This window comes from Lolium perenne, chromosome 1 (assembly GCF_019359855.2).
Source record: "Lolium perenne isolate Kyuss_39 chromosome 1, Kyuss_2.0, whole genome shotgun sequence".
Taxonomy (NCBI): domain Eukaryota; kingdom Viridiplantae; phylum Streptophyta; class Magnoliopsida; order Poales; family Poaceae; genus Lolium; species Lolium perenne.
The window spans coordinates 5,588,166-5,608,405 of record NC_067244.2 but is presented as its reverse complement, the minus strand read 5'-3'; the positions used below and the strand labels follow the sequence as shown (position 1 = coordinate 5,608,405).

Below are 20,240 nucleotides of genomic sequence, written 5' to 3'. Positions count from 1 at the left end.
ATATCATCTATGAACACTATCACAAACTTGTCCAAGTACTTCATGAATATCTTGTTCATCAAATTCATGAAAATTGCTGGTGCATTTGTTAGTCCAAATGGTACAACCAAGTATTCATGGTGTCCATACCTTGATACGAATGCGGTTTTTGGTACATCTTCCTTCTTGATCTTGATTTGATGGTATCCCGACCTTAAATCAATCTTCGAGAAGACTCCTGCTCCTTGAACTTGATCAAAAAGATCTTGAATTCTAGGTAAAGGATACTTGTTCTTGATAGTTACATTGTTCAAATTTCTGTAATCTCCACACATTCTCTTTCCTCCATCTCTTTTATCCACAAAAATAACTGGTGTACCCCATGGTGACACACTTTCTTGAATAAATCCCTTCTGTTCCAGTTCATCTATCTGAGCTTTCAGTTCCACTAACTCCTTTGGCCCCATCTTATATGGTGGTTGTGCTATTGGTGCTGTGCCTGGAATCAGATCGATTGTGAATTCTATCTCTCTATCGGGTGGCATCCCCGGTAGTTCCTTAGGAAATACATCCTTAAACTCATTTACTACAGGAATATCTTCAATTCTCACTTCCTTCAGGCTGTTGAGTTCCAATCCAATCTCCAACTCACTGTACCTATCTCCTTGGAACACTATTCTACCTCCGATGGAGTTGCGAAGTGATACTGTTTTGTCTCCACAGTTAATCACCGCTCCATTTTCTGTCAACCAATCCATCCCTAAGATGACTGATATGTCCTTCATGGGTATGATGAATAGGTCCGCGAAATACACACAGTCACATATGGTTAGGACTTGTGCTTCTTTCACGTGGGTTACTAAGATCGTTCCCCCCGCGGATAGGACAGTTATAGGGGTTTCTAACTTAGAACATCTAAGCCCGAATTTTTCCACAAACTCCAATGCAAGAAATGATGTGGTTGCTCCAGTATCAAATAATACTTTGCCAGGATGAGTAAGAATGCTTAGCGTACCTAAGACTGTTTGATCCGACTCTTCCGCTTGTTCCAAAGATGTGCAATTTAGCTTTCCATAAGGCTTTCCCTTCTTGTTGTTGTAGTTGTAGTTGCGGTTGTTGTTGTTGTTGTTGCGGTTATTGTTGTTGTTGTTGTTGTTGTTGTTTCCACCTCTTCCTCCAGAGCTCTGTCCACTCCAAGATGACTTGTTCGGACACTCCGGCTTGATGTGTCCTTCCTTCCCACAACCATAGCAGATGATTCTGGGTTTCTGACAGTCCTTCTGCAAATGACCCCTTTGGCCACAACTATTGCAGATGATCTGGTTAATTGGGTTCTGACTCTGACCTCCCCGGTTATATTGATTACCAGAAGTAGGTCGATATCGGGGTTTGAAATTCCGATCAGGTAATGGTTTACTGATTGGGTACTTCCTTGGCTCTATACGAGCTCTCTTCCTCCTGTCCTCCTGGACTTGCCTGTAGTCATCCTCGAAAGTGATTGCCGAGTCAATCAGTTCCTGGAATTCGGCAGTCCGTGCCAACCTCAGTTGCATCTTCATGTATGGATTCATGCCTTTCATGAACCGCTTCTTCCGCTTCTCCTCTGTATCTACATCCTCAGGTGCATACCTGGCTAACCTATTGAAATCCCGAACATACTGCATGATTGGTGCAGTATTCTGTCTCAGTTCTTCAAATTCCCTCTTCTTCAACTCCACCACGCTGTCCGGAACATGAGCATCCCGAAACTTCTTCTTGAACTCCTCCCAGGTGAATACTTTATCTGGAGGGTGTACTGCTACAAGGTTCTCCCACCATGATGCTGCTGGTCCTGACAACAGATAAGTGGTATATCTGATCTTCTCCTCATCGTTGCAACCAACGGTCTTTAATTTCTGTTCAGTATCCATAAGCCAATCTTCAGCGTCCATTGGTTCTGGGGCTGATGTGAATGGTAGTGGTCTTGCATTTTGGAAGTCTGATAGTGTTACTCCCTTGCCTTCATTACCCCTATCATTAATGACATGGGTAAAGAAATCCTGCATATTCTTGCTCTGGCTTTCCTGGTAACGCCTCCTATCTTCCTCCATTGACCTCATATACTGTTGGAAGTCTGGGTGCAACATTGGGTGTGGTGGTGGTGGTGCGTTTTCTACTCTAGCTGCTGCATCTGCTTCCTCTTTCTCTCTGGCTTCCCGCTCTCTGCGAGCCTCTTCAGTTTCTACTAACGCCATTTCCCCCTAGTCCTGTAACAAAGAGCGATTACTCATAATTACACCATGCAAATGTTTTCTGAGCTCAACTCATTGCCCAGCACTAGTCACACAATGAAATCAAGAAGCAAATCCAAAACAAACATTTATTATGTATATACACCGTATAATACATAACACACTCACAAACTTATATTACATGTGGTACATATAAACCACTTATTTGGCTCAAAGCCCAAGCCAACGGAAATTTAAAATACGTTCTATTACAATACCACCTAGATTACTTTATTCTTCCTTGGAGCTCTACTCCTCATCGTCTTCATTCGCCTCCGCGTACATCCCTGGGGTCCAACCAGTACAGCGACTAGTCTTCCGAACACCGTCCGGAACAAAGGTCCTTCCAGTAGGTATGTAATCTGAATCGGACGAAGTGCCGAGACAGAGATCAGTCATGCCTAAGTAGCTAGACAATGACTCGTACATATCCCCAGTAGGATACATACCTCCTTCTTCAGTCATCCATGGAGGATTCCTATTCACTTGACCCCTCATCTTCTTCTTCTTCTTTTTCTTTGTTCCAGAACTCTCACCTACTTCGTACTGTGAGGGTTTAGATATTCCCATCTCCAAATCTAAAGAAATGGAATCAGTACCTTTCTCTTCCTGCCCGTAGTGTTGGTTAACATTTGGGTTAACCGCATCACTCTCATCTCCGGTATCACATGGAATTGGCTCCTCCTCATCACCGAAAGGTTCCCCGAAACGCCAACCCGTCGAGTTTTCAATCGGTGACTCCGAGCAATTTATGTTCCATGAGTGGTCTCCCCCATATCCAGTATCATATGATGCTGACACGTGTGGGTAGTGCGGGACAAAGTTAGGTGTAAGTGGATCTCTTGTAGGTAGATTTCTCTTGAACCACTGGTCACTCAAATCTACATCACTGTCTGGGTTAAAGAAGGGTGTAGTATGTTGTGGTTGTGCCCTCAAATCACGCATCCGAGTTTGGACTTTATCAGGGTCCGTGAACTCAGCTAGCATGTGGTCAATCTCACCTCTCATCTTCATGTGTAAAAGGTACATCATGGTCAATAAAGACTTACAGCTATCCATGTGCTGTGCTGCAGCTTCAGGACTTCTGTGTGCTAACACCAAATGATTCAGAGTGGGATCCTCATCTTCCTCGGCATGAGGTATATGAGAAAACTCTGAACATAGCAGTTCATCGACTTGTGCTGCCTTATCTCAAGGATTGCCTTGAATAGGCCCATATGGTAGGTCATGGTGATAGTTTTGGCTTCTCCGTATGGCATTATACGACTCATCACAGCTTTTCCGTAGTTGGACCGATACTCGCACTTGGCTAGGATTTCCCCATCATAGTAAGTATACTTGATAACAGGTATCCGTGGATCGCAATGAAGTTCCTTCAGCATCCCACACAGGAGAGCTGTTATTGGTCCATCATAATCACCGAGCCAACCCTCAACTTTCCTCAAAGTCCTCTTGGGAAAAGTGTTCGCCATTATGGCTGTATACAAAAGCAGAATACTAGTAGTGATAATGCATCATAATAGCTATAATAAAGAATTATCGCACTAAAATATATGGTTTTGCTATTCTCAAGTGAATAACCACCATATTTCTAGAGAATCCTTTACTATTTCTACTAGACTCCTACAGGTTTCTTCCCTATACTAGGTCTTTCCAACCTAAGGTCGCAACATTTGCTCTGATACCAGCTGCGGTGACCCAGCATACCACTGCATGTTGTAGTATACAAGTCGTTGATATGATCTTTGTGAAGGGGCTTCCTCACAAATTGCCATATCCCTCAGAGTGGTACAACAGAAACATTGCAGGTCATAACACTCCATATTTTATTACAAACATTGTCTTACAAGTTGGTATTCTCACAGGTCCTATGAGAACACCCTAAGATACTACTAAAGTACAATTACAACTCATACTAAAGATGAAAAGAGCTCAACAACTTATTTAGGTAAGTTCTACGTTGCTCGGCTCTAAGATACTAGGGTATGTCACTACTCCTCCACCTCCGAGTCATCTGGTCCGTAGACTATTCCATAGTCCACGCCTTCCACTCCGCCGGTAAGATCAGGTTCATCGTAGACCAACTCGTAGCTTCCTTCTGGTGCTCCATCGTTGATAGCCTCCACTTCGGGATCACAGTCTAGCAAGGGTGTCGAAAGAAAGTGAGTACAGAGGTACTCAGCAAGTTCTAAAAGAATAAAAGGTGTTTGATGCACTAGCTACGACCATTGATCAGGAAATCGCAGGTCAATGCATGTTTTGAAAACATTTCTTCAAAAGGTTGCTTTTATTATGAAAACTATGCCCGTCAGTCTTCACAGGTTGACTAGAACTTCGTGGAGTTCCTTTCCCTGCCGCGTTCATAGCTCCCTTCCCTAACAAGGAGTGACAGCCACAATTTGATACACTCTGCAGAGGTGCGTTACTTTTCCCACAAGAGATCTCACCCTTTTTGCCATCCGCAGGACTTGCCCCCGTTCACACTTCCTTTGGTGTGAGGCCGGTATAAAGATCCAAGCCCACACCGCCTTCTCCGCGACCGCAAACCCACCCTTTTGTCCACCCGTACACCTCCAAGAGACTTTCCCCGATAATACGGCTTTACTCATGGTGTACTTTGGACAATCCTTCATAGATCGTAGAGCCATCATCACTAATGGATGGGGATTTAAAAGGCTATCCCAACCTACGGCAGTGCCTCCAGCACCCCGCCGGCTCTACCAATCCGTTGGCGTGCAGAAGGGAAAAGATACAGCTGGCTTTTCCAGAGCCATTATAGATCTCATGGTCAACGCGGTTTGTACGGCGCTAGAATCACTGGACGGCATTGGTAATTAATCCTAGGGTGATATAACCCATTGCAATGGAACCTCCACCATATCAACACATACCATGGTTCCATTGCCAGCCACATAGTCATATTCATAGTTGGAAAATAACATTTCATTTGCGATGCAGGAATGATAAGTATATAGCTTTGCATTAAAGTAGTAGAAAATAATCAAGTTGACATGAGCAAGGGTGAACTTGCCTGTGGACTGCGAGATAGTGCAGTTCAATGCAGTTGATGGAACCTGGACCTCGGTTCTCAGAAGAAGCAGCATTGTCCGGTAAGGACAATGTTATAAAATCCAAATAATGCAATCATGGATGTATTATTTTATGTTGAATCCCTTTACCCCAATGAGTTATTACAATTCAGGGTTGTATTCAGATTTATGTCTTTGACGGTAATTTACAATTGATTTAAAAGTCTTAATTATTGTAATTCACACAAGATACAACAATTTAAAGTAAAATGATTTGACTTGATAATTACCTTAGTCATTCCAAAAATAATTTGAAATTATAGAGTTATCTCTATAGTTTTTGGAATACAAAGGAATATAGTAGTTTTCTGGGAAAAATTCCCTTGTTCAAAAGAAATGACTTGGAATAATAGAATCTCATTTTGAAATGTTGGAAAATAAGTATTTGAACTTATTTGAGATTTTTCCTTGAATTTTAAATAAAAGGAAATAATAATTTAAAATTCCAAGTTATTATTTAAATTCTGAAAATTCATAATTTTGAATTTGTTCCATAAATTCTATTTCATATTTTATTCTGGTTAAGATTTATTTTTCATTCATAAATCCAATTTTTATTGGATTTTTAGAGTTGTTTATGATTTATAAAAATTTGGAAAAGTTTTGGTCTTTTATTAGATGTAAAATGACCAAAATACCCCCTGGACCCCTATTGGGCCCAGCCCAATTAAACTAACCCAGGGACGGCCCAAATAGGCTGGCCCCCTTTTGGGTTTGGTGGCGCCGAAGCGGCCCACCACTCTCACTCGCACTCGGCCCTCTCCTCACTCGTCTAACCCTAGTCTCTGGCGACCCCGTGGCGATGGCGTCGCCGCCATGGCCGCCGCCCTGCTCCGGCCATCACCGGCCTCCTCCGCCGTAGCCACCTACCGATCTAGAACCGCCTCGAGCAGATCTATCGATCTATCCGAGCCGTTTCTCCCTTCTCGTCCTCTCCTGGCGAATCGCCTTGATCTGGATCTCCTGGAGAATCGCCATGGGCGATCTGGTGGTCTCCGACGAGCTCTCGCCTTCGTCGTCGTCGTGTGCGCCTCCGAGACCGACCTGGCGCGGGTGCTGCTTGCAGCGCCTGTGCCGTCGTCTCCATGCTGTGCTGCTGTGGTGGTGTTCGTCGGCGTAACGCCGGCGACTTCCCTGGCCTTGCAGCTGCTATGGCCGCGCGGGCACTGCCTCGCCATGCCATAGCTTCTGCCTCCAGGCGCGGGTAAGTCCTATGCTCCTCCTCCTTCTCTTCTGTGCGCCTCCCCTTGTTACTGTGCTTCTTCCTCCTCATGCTATGTCACTCTCTGGTGATCATGTGATCATCTAGAGTTATGCTACTACTGCGCAATCTTGCTGTGCTTCGGTTTATTGCATGCTTATGGTCAGATTACCAGTTACTGGTACTGGCACATGTCAATTTGCTTGCTGTTCATGCTATGCTTACTTTTCTGCTACTCCTAGCTTGCTCTACACTTGCCATGCTATGCTGTGCTTGCTTATGACTTGATATACCTTGCTGTTCATGCTTCTGGGCTTGCTATGCTTACTGGTTTATCACACTTGATTGTCTAGGTGTACTTGTGTTGCATCTGTGACACTTGTGTGTGTGCCAGAGGTGCCTGTGATATGATTCAGTACTAATTCTGCAAGCCAATGATCCATTGGATCATTTCTTGCTTGTTGGCTAATCCCTCTGTGTAGCTTGGCTTGCTATGATTGATCAATTTGATCAATAGCTTGTCAGTGAGTGCTTACTGGCTAATTCTGTGGCTATATGAATCAATTACTTAGTGATGCTGATGCTCAAGCATCACTGTGTAGTTGCTTACTTGTGCTGTTGCTTATTTCTAGCTATCTAGACTTGCTCTAGCAGCTATGAATTAAGTTGTCTGTCTTAACAGTGTGCTGCTGTCATGCTTAGCATGGATCTGTAATAAATTCATGCTTGGATTACTTGATTATGATGAGCTGCTTAGGCAGTGATGATTTAAATGTCTTGCTTGTATATGAGTTTGCTGTCCATGATTCTTTTACAAGCAATTAAACTCTGAATCCATTTCTGGATAGTGATGTGATCTATTTGGCTTGCTTTTATTTGATGCTAAGTGTGATGTGACCTCAGTAGCTTTGCTACTGACTGGTTGCTCACCTAATTGTTGGATCTTGTTGGCTACTCATCTTTGCTTGCATATTTGGGAATCATATTAAGTATGAATGCCAATATGCTTGCCTGTGAAGAAATCTAGGGTTTCTGATGGTTGCTTGCTTAGGATTTTCTGTGTAGTCTTAGCTGCTAATCTATGCTATCTACTGGTGCTATCTGTGCATGTGATCTTGCTAGTGTGCATCTGTTCATGCTTTCTAGCCTCTGTGCACATGATCTGTATCTGGATAGTGTCTATCTTAGTAGCCTTTGGTAGCGGTAATCCTTGGTGAAAACCAAGTGATGATCTACCCATATGAGCATCTGCTCATCCCATGCTTATGCATATGATGGATTAGATCCATTGGATCTCTTCCAGGAACTAGGTATACCTTGTTCCAGCTCCTAGAAAGTAATGCTTTGTTGATGCAGACTTGGGTTTGTTCACAGCCCTTCACCTCCAGAGCTTGGATGATCTTCTAGGTCACCATGATCTCTGGTTGCTTAAGTGGTTGTGTGTGTTTGTGCTGTTCTTAAGCAAGAACAGGATGAACTATGTGTTGCTCAAACTTCACCCTTACCTGGTGGTTCTTATCTGGTCGACTGTGCACTGGTTCTAGGGTTTGTGATCCTTTTATACCATCTCTTCTTTTACTCTGACCATGACACACAAGGCCTGGTCACTTTGTGACTCATCCTTTGCATTGCCTTGCTGTTGCTGCCCAGCATACTTGAGCTGTGTGCTCTCATATGCTGAAACTTGAGCCCCCTGCAGCTGCTCAGTTTTGGTCTGCCTGATCCTATCTTGTGCTGTCCTTGGCTTTGGACAAGCACAAGTGTGCTGTGACTTGGTTCTGTCCAAACTGAATATTGTGTCATTTGCTAACTGTCCAAACTGAATTTCTAACACTTAGTACCCTGGCTAGCACTTGTAATTTGTTTTGCAGGTTTTGAAGTTGAATATGACCAGAAGATGTTCTTCAAACATTTAGTTTAGGTTTTAGTTTTAGGAGTAAATTGTAATCTTTATTTTCATTTCTGTTTATTATTATTTATCAATTCTTGTATCAAGAATATTGTAAAGACTTTGTAATCTGTGTTATTATCAATAAAGCCCAAGTTTTTGTTTATGAGCTTTTGATTATGTGATATTTATATTCTGGAATAAATATTGTATTTGTGATTCACTTTGAAATTCAAAGTTGTTTGAATTCATAAGTTGTTTGGAATTATGAATTCCATTTATGTTGTTCAATGTTTATTGCTTAATGTATTGACACTTGTCAAATGAAATCAATTCCCCAAATCAAGCCAGATACAAAAGAGATCATGTCGAAATTTCCCCAACTCACATTGCCTATCCCTAAGTGCAAAATGAGAGAGAACCTCGATCCCTCTTAGGTTTAGTTGCAATAAGGCGCGAAAATTTCCCCCGTTTTGCGATGAAATGCACATCCCATTTCTAAATCTACCCTTCGTTGTTCCTATGTTCTGGGTTATTACAGTGTGTTATCCCGTATTCTATTGGTTTGAGGAAAGAGTGGATATTTTTAGATTCTAACAACATACACATCTGACATAGTATATCTTTTTTTACTAAGTAATGTCATGTGGGCTACCTCTAGTTTTTCTGGTTGGTTGTGATTGCTTATTGAGCCTGTTTTTATTTTAAATGGCCATGTACATATCTATCTCAGTTCAACTATAGAGATCTGTTCGAGCAACCCAGAAAGTTAATTGAATAGGATTATTTACATCTTAATGCAGAAAATTGCATTTCATCATATTCTCACAAGTATCAAGACTAACGTGTACTCCCTCCGTTCCTTTTTAATTGACTCGGATTTAGTACAACTTTGTACTAAATCCGAGTCAATTAAAAGAGAACGGAGGGAGTACCATTTTCATTTTCGAAGTACTAAATGAGGTGTGCTTTCGTACTAACAACCTGAACGTGTATTACTTTCAGATATTTGGCAAGGCTGCCAATATGGAAGAGGAGTATCCTGAGTTGGTTGAAGATGCAAATCTGATCCTAAAGAAATGCAATGGACTCCCACTTGCAATAGTCACCATTGGGGGCTTTTTGGCAAACCAACCGAAAACCGTTATGCAATGGAGGAAATTGAATGACCATATCCGTGCCGAATTGCTTATGAATCCAAAAATTGAGACCATAAGAACCATTCTTATGAGAAGCTACGATGGTTTACCCTATTACCTCAAGACTTGTTTCCTGTATATTCCCATCTTTCCCGAGGACTACGTGGTTGGACGGAAACGCTTGGTGCGTCGCTGGTCTGCAGAGGGCTATTCAAGAGAGGTGCATGGTAAGTCTGCGGAGGAAATCTTGGATAGCTACTTCATGGAACTTATAAGCAGGAGCATGCTTTTACCATATCAACAATCAATGCATGGTAGAGAAGGAATTGGTTCATGTCAAGTCCATGATCTCATCCGTGAAATCGGCATCTCAAAGTCGATGGAAGAAAATCTTGTTTTTACACTGGAGGAAGGTTGCAGTTCAAACAGCAAAGGCACCATGCGCCACCTTGCTATAAATGGCAATTGGAAAGGAGATCAGAGTGAATTCGAGAGCATAGTAGACATGACCCGTGTAAGATCAGTAACAGTGTTTGGCGAGTGGAAGTCATTTTTCATTTCTGACAAGATGAGTCTACTGCGGGTGCTGGACTTAGAAGACACAACAGGTCTACGTGATCATCACGTCAAGCATATTGGGAAGCTCCTTCACTTAAGGTACCTTTCTCTAAGAGGATGTGATGCTATTTATCACCTACCAGATTCATTGGGTAACTTGAGAGAACTCGTGACGCTAGATGTCCGAGGTACGAGAATAATCAAGCTTCCGAGGAGTATCGTCAATCTCCAGAAGCTAAGCTATCTTCGTTCTGGTAGCAAACCGTATGATGAGGAAGGCTCATATGAAGACAGATTTCGTGGCTTTCCAAAGTTTCTTGGCAACCGACCATGCATTATATTTCTCATGACGAGGATTGTTTGTTGTTGGAGGAGCGATGCAGCTGAAATTCTTGATGAAGACAATGAAGACAATGACCTTAATTGCCATGATGCATGCACTGCTCTTTGCTGCCATTTGGTCCCTTTTATTGCGATGCGCCTGGACTTGCATGGTGTTCTAGTGCAGAGTGGGATGAGGAAGCTGAAAGGCTTACACACATTGGGTGTTGTGAACATCGCAATGTGGGGTAAAGATGTTCTAAAGGACATAGAAGGGCTCATTCAGTTGCGCAAGTTAGGAGTGACTGGCATCAATAAGGAAAACGGCCAAGAGCTATGTTCAGCGATTGTTGGTCTCATCCGTCTAGAGTCATTGTCAATCCGGTCAGAGGGTGAGCCTGGTTTATCTGGCTGCTTGGATGGAACGTTCTCGTTTCCGGAAAAGCTGCAGAGCCTCAAGCTGTATGGTAACCTGGTCAAACTACCGAAATGGATAAAGAGGCTGAGGAATCTGGTGAAGCTGAAGCTACGGAGTTCAAGGATACCAGAGCATGATGAAGCATACAGGTCCTTGGGGATCTACCAAACCTGGCATCCCTGCATCTGCTGAAGAAGTCGTTCGAGCAGAGTAATGCTTGTCTCACATTCCGTCCACACATGTTCCTGAACCTGGTGATGCTGGAACTTGATCACCTCTTGATCGAGGACAGAAATAAGCAGCTATTTTTGAAGTTTGAACAAGGAGCAACCCCTAAGCTAGAGCTTCTCAAGTTCGTCTGGGAACCAATCAATAGTCGGACACTCTCGGGGCTACCATCTCTGGCAAGCCTGAAGGAGGTTCTGCTCAAAGGTGACTATGTTAAACATGAATTAACATACTTGAGGGCTGAGCTCGCAGAAAATCCAAATCGACCGGTCATAAAGAGGGTCTGATCGAGATCATGGAGGTCCACTTCACCCAACAATCCAAGGTAAGCTAGGAGTACATCATACTCTTGTGTTTCCATTTGCATGCGGTTATTTGTCACCATTTAAGCGTTGATCTTTAAATTCGTGCAGCTGGTGGATCACTTATCCTGACGCCGCATGTTACACCTGATTATGTATAGTAGTTCGATCGGTGTCCTGATAATTAGCAGGACACACCATGTCCTTGACCAATGTAACATACTTATTTACTCAGTTGCTGTCTCTTTTTGTGCACGTCCTCCATCTGAATCGCTAATTAGTATTCCCGTCATGATGAAAAGTTGAAAACACATCGAGTATGTATCGGTGCATTTGTTGTATGTTCTCTCAAACTGATAATAATCTAGACTCATTGAGTACCGTTCTGCAACTGTTGGTCTCAGCTGTCTAGATTGTGCCCCGCAAAAAAAAAAAGGAATATCTAGATTTGTGGCTATAAAGAAAAAAAATAATGTTGGTCTCAGCTTCATCCTTTTCCCATCCCGCTGCAACACCTCTCCGCTCGTCCCGTCCCGTCCCGATCGCCAGCGCCAGGATGCGGCGGACGCGCCCCCCCGCCATCGACGCCGCCCGGCCCCATCCTAGCGGGACGGTGGAATCGGCCGGATTCTTCCGCAGACCCGGTGGATCACCTCTTCACCCCATTCCCAGCGCACGGCGAACACCACATGACGTATTGACATGGAGGCTGGAGTTGCTGTGAAGCAGCATGCCGTCGTGGGAAACCGAATGGCGCCGAGCTCACGGTTTGCGCAGATGGTGTTCATCCGAGCCAAGCCCAATTAATTTTGTCCGGACAGCTTGACCTGTCGCCTTCACAAGTTCAGATGGATCACACACTCACAGTATTAAGCCTGCAGTGGCTTGCATCGAAGATTCAGATGTCCTTTCCTGGAGTTCATTCAGCAAATGACTTCAGCAGGCCAAGACGCTGTAGTTTGTACTCAAGATAGATGCCTCGTGCTCGGTGCTTCAGGCTCTTGAACCTGTCCGCGTTGGGCTTGAAACTGGGTGCTCACAGGTTCCGTGTCCTAAAACATGGTACTGTGAAAACAGCCCGGCTTATTTTGTCTACGTTCCTTCCTCAGCTTGATCACATAACCTTGGAATCTCATGCCCTGTCTTGGAAGGCACGCTTTGTGCAGAGCGAGTGCCTTGCCTTGGTGACAGAAGCGTCTCCATCCTGCGACGAGATTTCCGCACCCAAATCGTAAGTTTGTACTACAATCCCCTGTACATCTACTTCATACTACTAATCTATTTTGATATATACTGGTTGCTTCATGTTATACACTTCATGCTTTATTCTTTTGCTGTAGATTTGGATTGCACCTGATGGTCCACAACAGCCCACTCCTATATTCGGCGACCTGAGATATGTCCATCTTCACAATATATTTGCTGACTGCGATCTGAGTTAGACATGTTTCTAGACAATATATTTGTCCTTGGAGCTGCACCTTCCCACAGAATTTTTGTGTAAGTCTGTTACTTTGGATCTCTTAATCCTCATCTTGTTATGCATATAAATTTTGTTAGATCACAGGCCTGACTACACACAACACGATCACGGTGGAAGATTTGGTGGATGAATTCGCGACGCCGTCAGAGCACCAACCTGACGAAACTGAAAGACAGAACGCAGAGACAGTTTTTTTGGCGACGCGCTCAACTTGCGTCTTTTCTGGTTTACTTCCTTTTATTCCCTTTGATCCTACAATGTCGGCCTCGATCCGGTAATTCTGTGCCATCCCACAGACGGAATCGTGGCCAACGTTTACACACACGATCGTTAAGAAAGAGTAAACGCTAATCCTATCTTGCCGCAGCACGAACACAGCGAGCCTCTGGCAATTACATTATTATTGGAAATGCTAAAGTAAACGTGACCAGGCACATCAAGGTTAGCACAACACTTCACCCCCTTAAGCTTGATGTCCTGAGCTTACCACACACATGCCGATTTTCTTCTTTAGCTCCTGGAAGCGAAACCTCGCCAGCGGCTTGGTGAGAATATCTGCATGTTGTTCATCAGTTCTAACATGCTCCACCTCCAGCTTGCCTTCCTCTACACAGCTTCTAACAAAGTGGTAACGCACATCAATGTGTTTGGTCCTATCATGGAACACTGGATTCTTACACAGGGAGATGGTTGACAGGTTGTCGATATTGATTGAGAATCTGAAACCTCCATTCCCTAGCAGTTCCCCCAGAAGTCGGGACAGCCACACTCCCTGACATGCTGCGCAAGCTGCAGCCACATATTCAGCTTCACACGATGATTGCGCTACGATCTTCTGTTTCCGAGAAACCCACGTTATGGGGCAATGTCCAAAGTAGTACAACACCCCTGTTGTGCTCTTCCGATCATCGACATCGCCCGCATGATCACTGTCAGAGTAGCCCACCAGGTTTGGCTTGCTTGTGAGTTTCTTGTAGCTGCATCCTACATTGACAGTTCCCTTCACATACCTCAGGATGTGTTTGACTGCCATCATATGGTCTTTGGTAGGCTTTTCCATGAACCTACTGACGTATCCCACTGAAAAACTCAGATCCGGCCTGGTATGCAGCAGGTATCTCAAGCTTCCTACCACACTTCTGTACTCAGTTTGATCAACCGCGTCTGATTGACTCTCCTTGCTGAGTTTTAGCTTCGGCTCCATGGGGATCTGGGCTGGATTGCAGTTTGACATGCCCATCTTCTCCAGAATTCTTGTAGCATAACCTGACTGACAGAGAGTAATTCCTCCCTCTGTCTGCTTCACTTCTATGCCCAAGTAAAAACTCAACAGGCCAAGATCAGTCATGCTGAATTTGGACTTCATTTGTCTCTTGAAGTTTTCAATTTCTTTGTTGTCACCTCCGGTGATAACTAGATCGTCCACATATACACCAATGATGAGGACAGATTCATTCACCTTCTTACGGTACAGGCCGGACTCAGATGGACATCTGTCAAAGCCAAGTGCAGATAGTGTCTTGTCCAGCTTGTAGTTCCATGCTCTTGGAGCCTGACGGAGGCCATACAATGCCTTTTTCAGCCTGTAGACTTTACTACTTTTCCCTTCGACCTCAAATCCTGGTGGCTGGCTGACATACACTTCTTCGGCCAGGTCACCATTTAAAAACGCTGATTTCACATCCATCTGGTGGATCTTCCAAGTAAATTGTGCAGCCAATGCAATCAGCAAACGCACAGATTCGAGGCGAGCAACTGGGGCGAATACTTCCTCGAAGTCAATGCCGCGTCGTTGCACATATCCTTTTGCAACTAATCTCGCCTTGTGCTTGACTATTTGTCCACTAGGATTTCTTTTCAGCTTGTATACCCATTTTAATCCAATGGGCCGATGACCCTTGGGCAGCTCAACCAAGTCCCAGGTTTTGTTTTCTTCAATGGCTGTCAATTCTTCCTGCATCGCATGCTTCCAACAGGATTCCCTCAGTGCCTCGACATGATTTGAGGGCTCTTCGAGGCCGAACAAGCACAGCCCACTATACTCCATATTGACAGGCTCAGTTTCTGCATAAACCTCCGCGAGTGATCGTTTGCCTTGTGGCCCCTGAGATGGCTCGGACCACGGAGTGTTGTGTGTAACTGAGTTGATAGGAGTTGAAGGAGGGGAAACTCCATAGTCGTGCAGCTGCGAAGTCAGATCAGTATCCACTGCTTTCTCTGCCGCGACTGGGGTTCTTGCTGATTCGTCTGCGACGGCAGGATTTTCTGCCGTGACTACTCCCACACCTTCCCTTGTCTGATCTGGGTAATTAACGATGAGTGGTGTATGGTCGCCTTCCTGCATTGATCTGGGAGAGCTCCAATCCCAGGGTCTGTCCTCCTCGAAGACGGCATCACGGGAGACAACCAATTTCCTGCTCTCGGGGTCAAACAATCGGTATGCCTTGGAACCAGTCTCGTAACCAAGGAAAACCATTTGCCTGCTCCTATCTGCCAGCTTGGTCTGTCCTGGCCCCGTACTCTTCACATGTACCGTGCATCCAAAGGTTCTCAAGTGCTCTACCAAGGGCTTTCTTCCATGCCAAGCTTCATAGGGCGTCACACCTTTCACACTCTTGGTTGGTGCACGGTTCAGTAGGTACACAGCTGTGGTTACTGCCTCGCCCCAAAACCTCGCTGGCATACCCATGCTTTTCAAGAGGCTCCTAGCCATTCCAACCACAGTCTGGTTCCTTCGCTCAACCACCCCATTCTGCTGGGGCGAATACGGAGCGGTGCGGAAGTGTTTGATCCCATTACGCTCACAGAATGCAATGAATTCATCTGAATTGAACTCACCTCCTCGATCAGTTCGCAAGGCTTTCAACTTCAGATTCATTTCCAGTTCAGCTGCAGCTCTTATCCGCTTGATGGCTTCAAGGGCTTGATCCTTGCTCTGTAGTAGAGCTATCCACATGTACCTTGAGAAGTCATCCACTAGTAGCAGAAAATATCTCTTGCCACCGGGTGTTTCCGGTGAGATAGGCCCGCACAGATCTCCATGCCACAGCTCCAGTTGTTGTTGTGCGCGGTAAGCAGCCTGAGCAGGGAACGGTAGACGTCGCTGCTTGCCGACCATGCACCCATCACATATCTGGTTCACTTGCTCCAGTCGTGGCATTCCCTCAACCATATTCTCAGTTGACAACGAATTCAGTGACCTGAAATTGATGTGTCCGTACCGCATATGCCAGAGCCAGGCAGCCTCAGCTGCGTGTGTTAGAAGACACACTGGTTCAGCTGGCTGGATCTTCAGAATGTACATGCGGTTCCGCGTCCTGGGCACCCGAGCGAGCACCTTTCTCTGCCTGTCCCAGATTGTCATTACACCGTCAACTCCAGTGTATTTGCAGCCGTTTTCTTCTAGCTGTCCCAGACTTATAATGTTGTTCTTCAATCTTGGGATGAAGTACACATCAGACAGGACTCGGTGCTCCCCTGTCAAACATTGCATCAGCACAGCTCCACGTCCACAGATTTCAACTGCTGATCCATCACCAAACCTCACTTTTCCATGGATGGAGCGATCCAGTTCTGCAAACTTCTCTGGACTCCCAGTCATGTGGTTACTGGCACCGGAATCAAGGTACCAAGAGGTTTCTTGACAGCCGAAAAGTTTGGGTATGACCTTTTCTTCATTCAGAAACACTTGCTCGGAGAGGCTGTCGCTCTGTTCAGTCAGCACACATGCTTCTAACATCAACAGTGCCGGATCATCATCCTCCCTCTCTGCCAAATTCACGTTTTCTTTCTTTGGCTCTGGACAGTCTGACTGAAAGTGCCCCTTTTCATTGCAGTTGAAGCACCTGACTTTGGCAATGTCAAAATTGCCCTTCTTCTTCTGCTTGCCTCGGTCACCATCCGAGTTCTTGACAGTTTTGGTACGATCAGTTTTTCCCCCGGGTTTCCGGCCACTAGAGCCTGAACTGCCCGTGCCTCCACTGTCCTTCTTGCCTTGGATTAACTGCTCCAGTGCCCGTGTGACGAGCAACAACTGCTCGTCTTTCCCGCCGCCGCTCCGACGACGACCACGTTGACCGCTCTCGAACGCAGCCAGCCTAGCAATGGCTTCTGACACCGGCATCGTGGTGAGATCACCCCATTGCTCAATCGTATTGACAACATCTGAAAACCTTTCTGGCACCGCACTAAACAACACCTCTATGATTTTTTCATCATCAATTTTCTCACCTAGGGTTCGGATCTCGGCGGCGAGTGTAGTCAGCCTCTCCCCGAATGTTGTGACGGACTCGCCGTCGTTCATCTGCATCCGGTCAAGGTCACGCTTCAGCTGCTTCACTCGTGCCTTCTTGACGCGGTCGTCGCCGACCCGCATCTGCTTGATCGCCTCCCACGCTTCCGCTGCGGTGTCGAACTCCGCGATAGCCATGACCATCGCATCTGGGAGTGACTGCGAGAGTGCGGCGAAAGCGTCCTCATCCTTGCTCTGGTCATGCGCGCCCTTGCCGTCGATTGCCGACCAGCACCCGAGGGTGCGCATGATGATCTTCATCTTCACGGCCCACACGCCGTAATTTGTGCCGGTGAGCTGTGGGTAGTGCACAGGCACTCCACCTCGCGGCGCAGCTCGAACGACGACCGCACCGGCGTCGGCATCCTGCCTCCTGGCGGGCGTCTGGTACCTCCCACCACCGCTGCCACCAGTGCCGCCGCCAAGTGGTGTCTTGTCCCCCATCTCTGGTCACCGTCTCCTCTCGCCACCGATCCACAACTCCGCCACCACGAACGCCTCCACAGACCTAAGGCTCTGATGCCAAGTGTTAGATCACAGGCCTGACTACACACAACACGATCACGGTGGAAGATTTGGTGCACTAGTAGAAATATGGCCTTTTGCACCGGTTGGTAATGGCCATATGCACCGGATGGCCAACCGGTGCAAACCATCCGGTGCAAAAGGCCCCCCCCTTTTGCACCGGTTCGCTTACGAACCGGTGCTAAAGGGGTCTCCACGTGGCCGGCTGTGGGGCGCCGGGGCGGGGAGTTTGCACCGGTTCGTAATACGAACCGGTGCTAAAGGGTCTGCCGCGGCAGAAAAATGTCCCAAAACGCTGCCGCGGCAGAAAAACACATTTTTTTGAATTATTTTCTACTCCCTTTTTTTTTTCTTTTTTCGGAATTTCTAATATTTTAGTTATTTCACAAGGTTAGTCTCTAACTACCCTTATCTCTAATCCAATTACTTACTCATGCTCAAACTTCCCGCTCGGTCACCCATCCTCCCACTACTCTAGCACTAGCACGCTTAACTTCCAAGTTCCTTTCCATCCCGCATCCAAGTGCTTCGCGCGCATGTATGTGATAGTAGTATCATATCAATCCTATTAACATGTCGATCGATGTCATATTTCTTTATTGTTCGAATTTCAAATAATTATTTTAATAAACCAAAGTAATGTTGTAATAATAATCTTGAATAAATAAATAAACATTAACTTTATAATTTGTATTATTTTTAATTATTTTCAATTTTTTAATTTTTTTTTGCCAAACCTAAAACCTAAAAATTTGAAAATCTTATAATTTGCTAAAAGTAATAGCAATCTTTATGCAGGATGCAATTATTAATTTTAATTTTAAAAAATAAAAAAATATGAAATCCTAAATTTCTGGAAAAAAACTAAAATCTTCCTGCTTTCATATTTTCATTTGGAATTTTTTCCCACGATGATTTTGATATATTATACGTTTTTTTTCGACGTCGTATGCAAAAGTTAATGCGGTTTTACCATTTTTCAAACATTTTTTGCAATAAATGTGAAAATTCAAATTTGTTAATTTTCCCTAATAGTAGTTTGCATAACATACATGAATCTCAAAAGATTTTATTTTTTGAATAATCTATCATTTTCTTTTCTATTTTACAGTGTTAAAAAAGGCGATCCACGGGGGGGGGGGGGGGGGGGGGGGTGCGTGGGGAGCAGAAAAACCTTTTGCACCGGTTCGTAACACGAACCGGTGCAAAAGAGTTTGTGGCTGACGCCAACCCTTTTGCACCGGTTCGTGTTACGAACCGGTGCAAAAGATCCCGCACGAACCGGTGCTAATGCCCCCTGGACGTGCAGACCGCACGAACCGGTGCTAATGACCCCTTTAGCACCGGTTCGTGCCAAATCCGGTGCAAAAGCACTTTCGAGGACAGGATAAAAGCCCTTGTTTCTACTAGTGGTGGATGAATTCGCGACGCCATCAGAGCACCAACCTGACGAAACTGAAAGACAGAACGCAGAGACAGTTTTTTTGGCGACGCGCTCAACTTGCGTCTTTTCTGGTTTACTTCCTTTTATTCCCTTTGATCCTACAATGTCGGCCTCGATCCGGTAATTCTGTGCCATCCCACAGACGGAATCGTGGCCAACGTTTACACACACGATCGTTAAGAAAGAGTAAACGCTAATCCTATCTTGCCGCAGCACGAACACAGCGAGCCTCTGGCAATTACATTATTATTGGAAATGCTAAAGTAAACGTGACCAGGCACATCAAGGTTAGCACAACAAATTTCTGTATGACACGTTTCTAGTATTCACCGTTAGCAAATAATCAGCATGCTCGTATTACATTATACCACTCAATACTCAATGTTGCCAAAAATAGTAAAAGCAGTACACTTATATATTTATGTATTACAGTGTATACTGCTTGCTTTATGATACATTCTTGCCGCTTCATTCTTCTTTCTGGTGCAGATTTGGACTGAATCTGAAGGTCCACAACAGCTCGCTCCTCAATTTAGCAAACTGAGAGATGTGCATCTTTGCAATATATTTGCTGACTGCAATCTGATTTGGACGCTGTTTATTCTGACGCTGCACCTTCCCTGCAGAATTTTTATATAAGTTTGTTACTTTGCCTTTTTTAATCCACCTCTTGGTCTGGATATAAATTTCTGTACGAATTTTTTTATAGATCCCCAGTCTTAATAAATAACTAGCATATCTGTAATAATATTAAACCAATGAGTTACTCGATGCTTTCAAAAATGGTAATAGCAGTACATTTAGTCTCTTTCTGTATGAAACATGTTGTTATTCTACTGGATTGCAAAACCGAGGAATTGTTCTTAAAAGCTATTTGGGTTCACCTTGTAAACTGCAGTATTCATGAAAATCGCAAAGGAAAATTTCCCATTATAGGTCTTTTACTGATTTTTTCCTCTAAATACATATGGATTGCACCGAGTCTGTTAGTCTTAATATATATATGTACAACATGTTTCTGTATTTTCAGTGTTAACACTTAAACAATCATTTTTGTATAATATTGAACCGAGAGTGGATTTGGTGATCAGGGGGTACGTGAGC

At 44.7% G+C, this 20,240-nt stretch overlaps 1 long non-coding RNA gene and 1 pseudogene across 1 annotated transcript; both read left to right on the top strand.

The window, feature by feature from the left end:
* The first annotated feature begins 9,422 nt into the window (after positions 1-9,422).
* Positions 9,423-11,378, top strand: LOC139831156 (disease resistance protein Pik-2-like; annotated as a pseudogene).
* Positions 11,379-11,907: 529 nt separating this feature from the next.
* LOC139835971 (uncharacterized) lies at positions 11,908-19,847 on the top strand. The gene is made up of 3 exons (XR_011751436.1): positions 11,908-12,624; positions 12,734-12,893; positions 19,626-19,847. It is a non-coding gene; the product is annotated as an uncharacterized lncRNA (long non-coding RNA).
* The last annotated feature ends 393 nt before the right edge of the window (positions 19,848-20,240 follow it).